We start from the raw sequence: 7101 nt of genomic DNA, 5'->3' as shown, positions 1-7101 counted from the left end.
TTCTGGCTAAACTGACCGAGCAGGATTCTTGCTGAAAGCAGGCCAGTGTGATCAAATGTCACCTGGGGAGTGGTAAAGGATAAGGAATTTGAATAGATAACAAAGGTGATCAAATATGGAGGATGGAAGGGGAGGTTTTCTGGTTAAACTGACTCAGCAGGATTCTTGCTAAAATAGGACAATTCAGAGACAAACACAGAAGTCCAAAAGTCAAGGTCTAGTTGAGAAAGAGCTCAGAAGAGGCTGACTAGAGTTTGGTCACGGAGAGAATCTTTGCTAATGCCCAAGAAAGAGAGAAAGAAGACAGGTGAGGAGGTGTATATTCTGGTAAGAATGCTAAAAGCCAACTTAATTCATGGTGTTTTTCAGGAGGAGAGTCCTTAACTGTGGAATATTTTAGCAAGATGTCTGATTTAGAATGCTTATGGTAAACAAACCTAGAATCTAAAAATTTATGTGACACGGCTTCTTAGAAAATGTCACAGGTCTAACTTTCTGGATATTATTCAGAGATATTTCATAACCTGGAATGCTCCCTGCCAAGAGAGAAAACCATACTTTACCTGGAGAACTCACTCACTGCGCTGAGCCAGGGGATGCAACTGATCCAAAAAGTAAAGACCTGGAGGGCTGTACGTGGGATTCAGACCTCGCCTTGCTGTGTCTTGTGCATCTTAGCTACTTGTATTCTTGCAACTATTAGCAAAGCTTGATACTGGGTAAGATCTTTGATTCACGTGAATGACTTGGCCACGTGATCCTTTGGGTTAGCTCACCTACGTTACAGGAAAATAAGCTTTGCTTTCCTTCAATGTTCTTTCTCAGTGATGCTCACGTGCAGAAGTGACGTCATTTTTTTTTTTTTTTTTTCCCCTGAGGATCATTCCTCTCTATGTCCTGTGGTGGAGAAGGCTAGACTATGCAAATCTCTTCTCTTTTTTTAGGGGTAGAAGAAACCAACTTCTAGACTGAACATTACCTGACAAATTCCCTTCAACCCCAAAGAACACATCAATTCTTTGAGATTTCCACTTTTGAATTCTCCAAAAATTCTCCTCTTACTGCAGCCACCCAGATTTTTACTGTCTTATAATTTTATGACCACTGTGTTTGTGAGCTATGAGTGGATGGCAAGTAGTGGGAGCAGTGCTGACATTGTTTATTCTTTATATCGTTCTTGAAAGAACAGTGCTTTTTCTAGTCATCGGCTGAGCACTAGACTGTAAGTCAGATAACGGTCCCATTCTGCTTCTAATTACCTTTCTGCATTTGAATGTGTAATTCATTTCCCTGTCTTTACTCTCTTCAAAAATGGAATTAAATGTTTTCCTTTTGTAGTAAAAGTTCTCAAAATATTTGTGTCTGTGCCTGTGTATACACACGTGTGTATGTGAGACAGACAGTAAAATCTTGTTGCCCTTGGTTCCATAATACCTGGCAGTCAATGTAATATGCAAATACTTTGTCAACTGATTTTTAGATAATTGCACAACACACTTGATTTAAGCTCAAATATTCAATATACACTCTATAAAATGACAATAATTCTATTAAACTGATTGGCAGAGAGATTTCTGGAACAAGTCTGTAAGTAAACCAAATCCACATTAACTGTATCAATCTTCATGACTGTCTTTTATTAAATAAAACCTTTAGAGCAAGTGACCTTATACTTCCATATATTTTTGTTCAATAGGAACTAAACTTTTTAAAGGTGGAAAAGGCTTGTAATTGATATATAAAATTTTGTCCAAGGTCAGAAAAAAACCAATTCATTGGTCTCTGTAGAGGTACAAAATTGAACCAAAGTAAATTTAAAAAAAGGTATTCACCTTTTTAAGGTCTAGTCTTTATCTTATATCTTTTTTTTCATAGTGTGTAGCTGAAAGAAGTCTTTAGAATATGCATAAGTAACAAAAATCAAGGATTATAATTGTAAAAGCATCTAATTCTAAGAAAACAAAATTGCCCGAAGGTTATCTAATACCATGTTAGCTGTTTAAAGTCTATATCTGAATTCACTTCCACAATCATTTATTGAGCACTGCTAGGTATTGTCACTGTTACTAAAGATATCCAGTGAACAAAACAGATAATCCCTGCCGTCATGAAGCTTGCATTCTAGTGGGCAAGAAAGAAAATAATAAACTCAATATGTAACATAAAATACATTTGAAACTGATAAGTGATAAGGAGGAAAAGAGAAAGCAGCAAGGAAGAAGGCTAGGGAGTTCTGGGAGTTGGAGGCTATTGCAACTTTCAATCGAGGGATTAGTAAAGACTCATGCTGTGAAATGTGAGCAAAGCATGTAAGAGTGTGGGTCTTGTCAATATGTGGGAAGAGAGGAAGGAACAGTCAGTGAAAGACTCCTGGAACAGGAGCATTTCTTGAATATTTGAGACTCGGCCAAGAGGCCAGTGTAGATAAGAGCAGAGAAGTAATGCTCTGTGTGTGTGTGTGTGTGTGTATGTTTGCACCCAGGTACAGGCAGATCGTGCGGGGCCTTAAGGACCATCGTGAGGCATGGCTTACTCTGAGTGAGTGAGCTGGGCAGTCCCTGGAGGGTTTTAAGCAGAGGTGTAATATAACCTGACTTAAGTAACTTTGAAGTATTCACTCTTTGAGTAGCATAGGAACTTCACAGGTAGACACCTGAGACACAGATTAGCAAGACCAGATAAGATGAAAAGGATAATTCTGGTTGCAGTGTTGAGAATAGGCAGAAGCAGAGAGACCAGTTTTGAAGCTATTGCAATAATCCAGGCAGAGTTGATGGTGGCTTGGACCAGGGTGGGAGTGATGGGATATGATGAGATGGGGTTGGATCCTATTCTTACTGAGAAGGTAAACAGAATTTGCTGACAGATTGGATATGAAGTATTAGAGAAAGAGAGTGTTAGAGACAATTCCAAGGTCTTTACTTTGCATGTGGAAGGATGGAATTGCCCACAACTGAGATGAGGATGATTCTAGAGGAAGGAGGTTTCGAGGCTCCATCCTGTGTACGTTAGATTTGAGATGTCTATCAGATATTTGAATGGAGATATCAAGTTGGTAGTTAGCTATATGAGTCTGAAGTTCGGGGTAGTGTTCTGGGTTGGAGATTTAAGTGCCCCAGTTAACAGATGGCATTTAAAGTCATGAGCCTGGATCGGATCAATGAGGGAACAAGTGGAAAAGAGGAGAAGTCCAGGAAAGAGTCCAGAGGAGTTTCAAAGTTAAGGAGTTGAGAGATGAGGAAGGACTAGTAACAGGTGTGAGAAGGGGCACCCCGAGGGGAGCAGGAACCAAGTGAGTGTGGTGTCGGAGGGCAAGTGAAGACTGTTTCAGAAGGAGAGTGATCAACTGTTTGCAAACTGTTGATGTTTGGAATATCATCGCTTGGGATTCTGTCTTGAACATTTAGAGATTGTTCTGTATTTGACATTTAATATATCAATATTAAAAAGGGGAAGACTGCTATAACAAAAATATTATTTGAAACCAAGCATTTTTTTCTCTACAGAGGGGGTAGGAAGTAAGATATTCTTTTCTTCTTTTTTATTCTTTGGGAAAATATCAGTGGACTCATATTAGTTTGTACCTTTCACATGATGGCCTATATAGTTTAGCTTGGTACAATTTGGTACTTATGTAATAAATACTGACTTATTTGACTTGGGTCACAATGCGGCGTTTTAAGTTAAATAATTGACTATGAACATATCCTTTGAACTTTGACAAAAACATAAGCGATTTCCCTCTACGCACTAGATGTAGAAGATGCTTGCTATTTATGCATATCCAACCATGTACTTCTGGTTCTCTGTGGCTATTTTTTATACCTTGTTGTACATTTTGAAAAAGAATCATTCATTTGCAAGTGTGTGAAATTCATGAAGCAAATGGAACATTGTATTAGATGATCTCTAAAGCCTCACCCAGTTCAAAGATTCTAAGAGTAATGCTTATTATACCAGTGGCCTGTGTTAAGCCAAGTTGCATGGGGGTTGGGAGTTAGTAGCCCTTCAAATAAGCTAGATTAACCCCACTGCCATTTCTCTTAGAGAAAAAGCAGCTCAGCTTCTTAAAGCATATAGGTCATCAGTAAAAGTTAGATTATAAAAGTCTTCAAGTCACAGTCATTCCATAGAGTAATAGAATTGAATGTGATTTAGCCTTAAGAGTGAAGGAAATGAATTTTTAGTTAAGAGCCATGAAAATCAGCACTATTTCATATAGTTTAAATAGACTGCTCTTTTCGGTTCAATATAGGTATTCATTCAGTTCAGTATCCTTGAGTTCAGAGGTAATAAAAAGATACACATTTTTCTTCAAATTCAATCAATTTTGAAAGGGCCTATAATTTTTAAAGCTATTTTTTTAGTTTAAATTGCATAACTACTAATTTTTCACTGCCAATTTCAAAGAGAGATACTACAACCCAAATTCTTCCGTGTCTGTTTTAAGACTCCACAGAGGAAGCATGGAGATGAAACGACGCCAGAGAGGTCTTTCCACTCGTCAATTCTTTTCTAATGTTTCAAAGAGATTTTAAAATTGGGCAGAACCTCTGAGAATTTTAGATCAGAAGTTTCCTCCTCAACGACGACTCCTTTATCACTAGTATATTGTAAACTATGACTTTTGGGAACGTTCCAGAAGGAATTTCCTTCACAGTGGAAACCAGTGGTGGATTAAGTTTATCAAAATTGTCTGAGAATAAAAGCTGATTTTATGGTTAAAATGGTGTAAAGTAAATGTGAACTAATCACTGTGGGACTTGGATGGGAACTTCCCAAGTAGACACCTGAGACACAGATGAGTGTGACCAGTTCAGTTACCATCTGAGTTTCCAGAAGAGAATCCACAGGCTTATCTTCCTGCTTAGTTCTTGGAAGCAATGTGTCTGCTCTGCATGTGACCAGATGAACGTTAGATGAGACAGCGGAAGAAAGGAAAAATAGTTGTATTTTTTTTTTAAACTGGGGTATAGTTGCTTTACAATGTTGTGTTAGTTTCTACGTCACAGCAAAGTGAATCAGCTATACGTATACATATCTCCCCTCTTGTTTAGATTTCCTTCCCATTTAGGTCACCACAGAGCACTGAGTAGAGTTCCCTGTGCTATACAGTAGGTTCTCATTAGTTATTATCTATTTTTTTCATTAGTTATTATCTATTTTATTAAAAAGTTGTATATTTTATTATGCTCAGGAGTCCTTTTTTCTGCTCTTTGAAGGAGGGGCCCCATGTTTTCATTTTGCACTTGGCCCTGCAAACGATGCAGCTGCTTTGATTACGACCACCATGAATTCACGGTTCCTGACCGCAGCTGGTTTGTCGGCATAGACAGGCAGCCAGGCTTGAGTGTTTCTCCAGCCAGCTGTCTCCCATTGTTCACATGGCTAAACACTGTCTACTCCTCCCAAATGCATGCTCCTTCTGTCTCCACCTTCATCTCAGCAAACAGCGGTATCTCTTACTTTAGAGAAAAAGAAACAGAAGTTACCAGATGAACTGTGTTTCTCCCGTCCCTTCTGTGCCTCTTGTTAATAGGACAAGGTGTTCTTCTTGTCTAATGTTTATCCCTCGCCTGCACCCTGGATTCCACTCTTCCTGCCTTCCCAGAACTCAACCTGACTACCCCCTCCTCTCAAGAGGTAGCACCAACCTGTGAGAGGAGCATGGGCCCTGGAGACATTGCCTGGGACTGGATCCCAGTTTTGGCACTTAGTACTTGTGTGACTTTGGTAAGCCTCTTAACTGCCCCAAGCCTCAGTTTCCCTCTCTGAAAACTGGGGTAATAATAGCACTACTTATTTCACTGTCTTGCCATGAAGATTAAATAAGTTAATATTGGTAAAGTGATAAGTATGTGCTATATAAATGTTTATTTAATAAAATCAAAGAATAAAAGTCCTCTCCTTCATCTTCAAACATTTTCCCCCTTGACGCCTTTTAACATACTCAGTTCTCTCCTATCTTAAAAGTGACCCTTCCTGGACCTCCAAATTTCTTCCAGCTGTAGCTCCATTTCTTCCCCCCTTCCATAGCTAAATCCCCTGGAGGTTATCTGCACACACGGGTCTCCACTTCCTCACGGCCCACCCACTCCTCAACTCACAACAAAAGGATGCCTGCCCACCATCAGCTGAAACTGATCTCGCCCTGAAAATCCATGCTTCATGTCACGGAACTCAGTATACACATTAAAAAAAAAAAATCTTATTTGATTGTTCCCCTGTACTTGAGATTTTTAGCAACTTCTTGAAAATCTCTTTTCCCTTGTTTTCCAGGAGGATGCTTTCTCTTATTTCCTCCTCTTCTCTAGAAGCTCCTTCTCAGTCTCCTTTGCAGAGTCCTTTCTCTCTGACCATCACTGTAATTAGGTTTTCTTCAAGGTCCTCTCCCAACTTATTCTACCTGACACACTCCTTGAATGATTCCACCTACCCCCACGGCTTCTGTTACCATCTATGGGCTGATGATGTCCACATATGTACTGATAACCCAGATTTCTCTCCCAAGTCCCAGATTAATGTATCCAACATTAATATCTGGGGATATTGCCACTTGGATGTCCCAGAGACATCTCCAAGTCAGCACGTCTACAACTGAACTTATTTCCTCTCCACCTACTCCAACTGGCTCAACATCTTGGGTCCTGTTCAATTATGTCTCTTGCGTGCAGGATAAACTCCTTTCTCTTTTATATCTTCCATGGTCACACTCTTGGCTGCCTTTCCAATATTGGATATTGTCAGGCCCCATCTTGACCTTTGTACTACAGCCAAAATGACCTGACTGCACTGATCTAAATACATAAAGCTCAGGCTTCCATGTCCTGTCCTCAGAGCCACTTCCCTTCCTGGCTTCAGAGTGAATACTTAGTTATTTTTAGATCCTCTGTGAAATTTTCATAATGGTCCACAAACTCCAATGGGCGAGTGTGGTCACTTAAATATTTTTGTACACCTCAAGCGTATTTCTGTCTCTGTGTCCCTCTTCTATTGACACCAGGCTCGTGGAAAACCTAATCACAGTCCCTGGAGCTCCCTTCCTTCTCTAGAGTTGCGTCACCATTTGGGGTATGACCTAGTTACTACAGGTTGCTGACA

Source organism: Balaenoptera borealis, assembly GCF_965194805.1.
Source record: "Balaenoptera borealis genome assembly, chromosome: 17".
Lineage (NCBI taxonomy): Eukaryota > Metazoa > Chordata > Mammalia > Artiodactyla > Balaenopteridae > Balaenoptera > Balaenoptera borealis.
Note: the sequence above shows the minus strand (reverse complement) of the source record.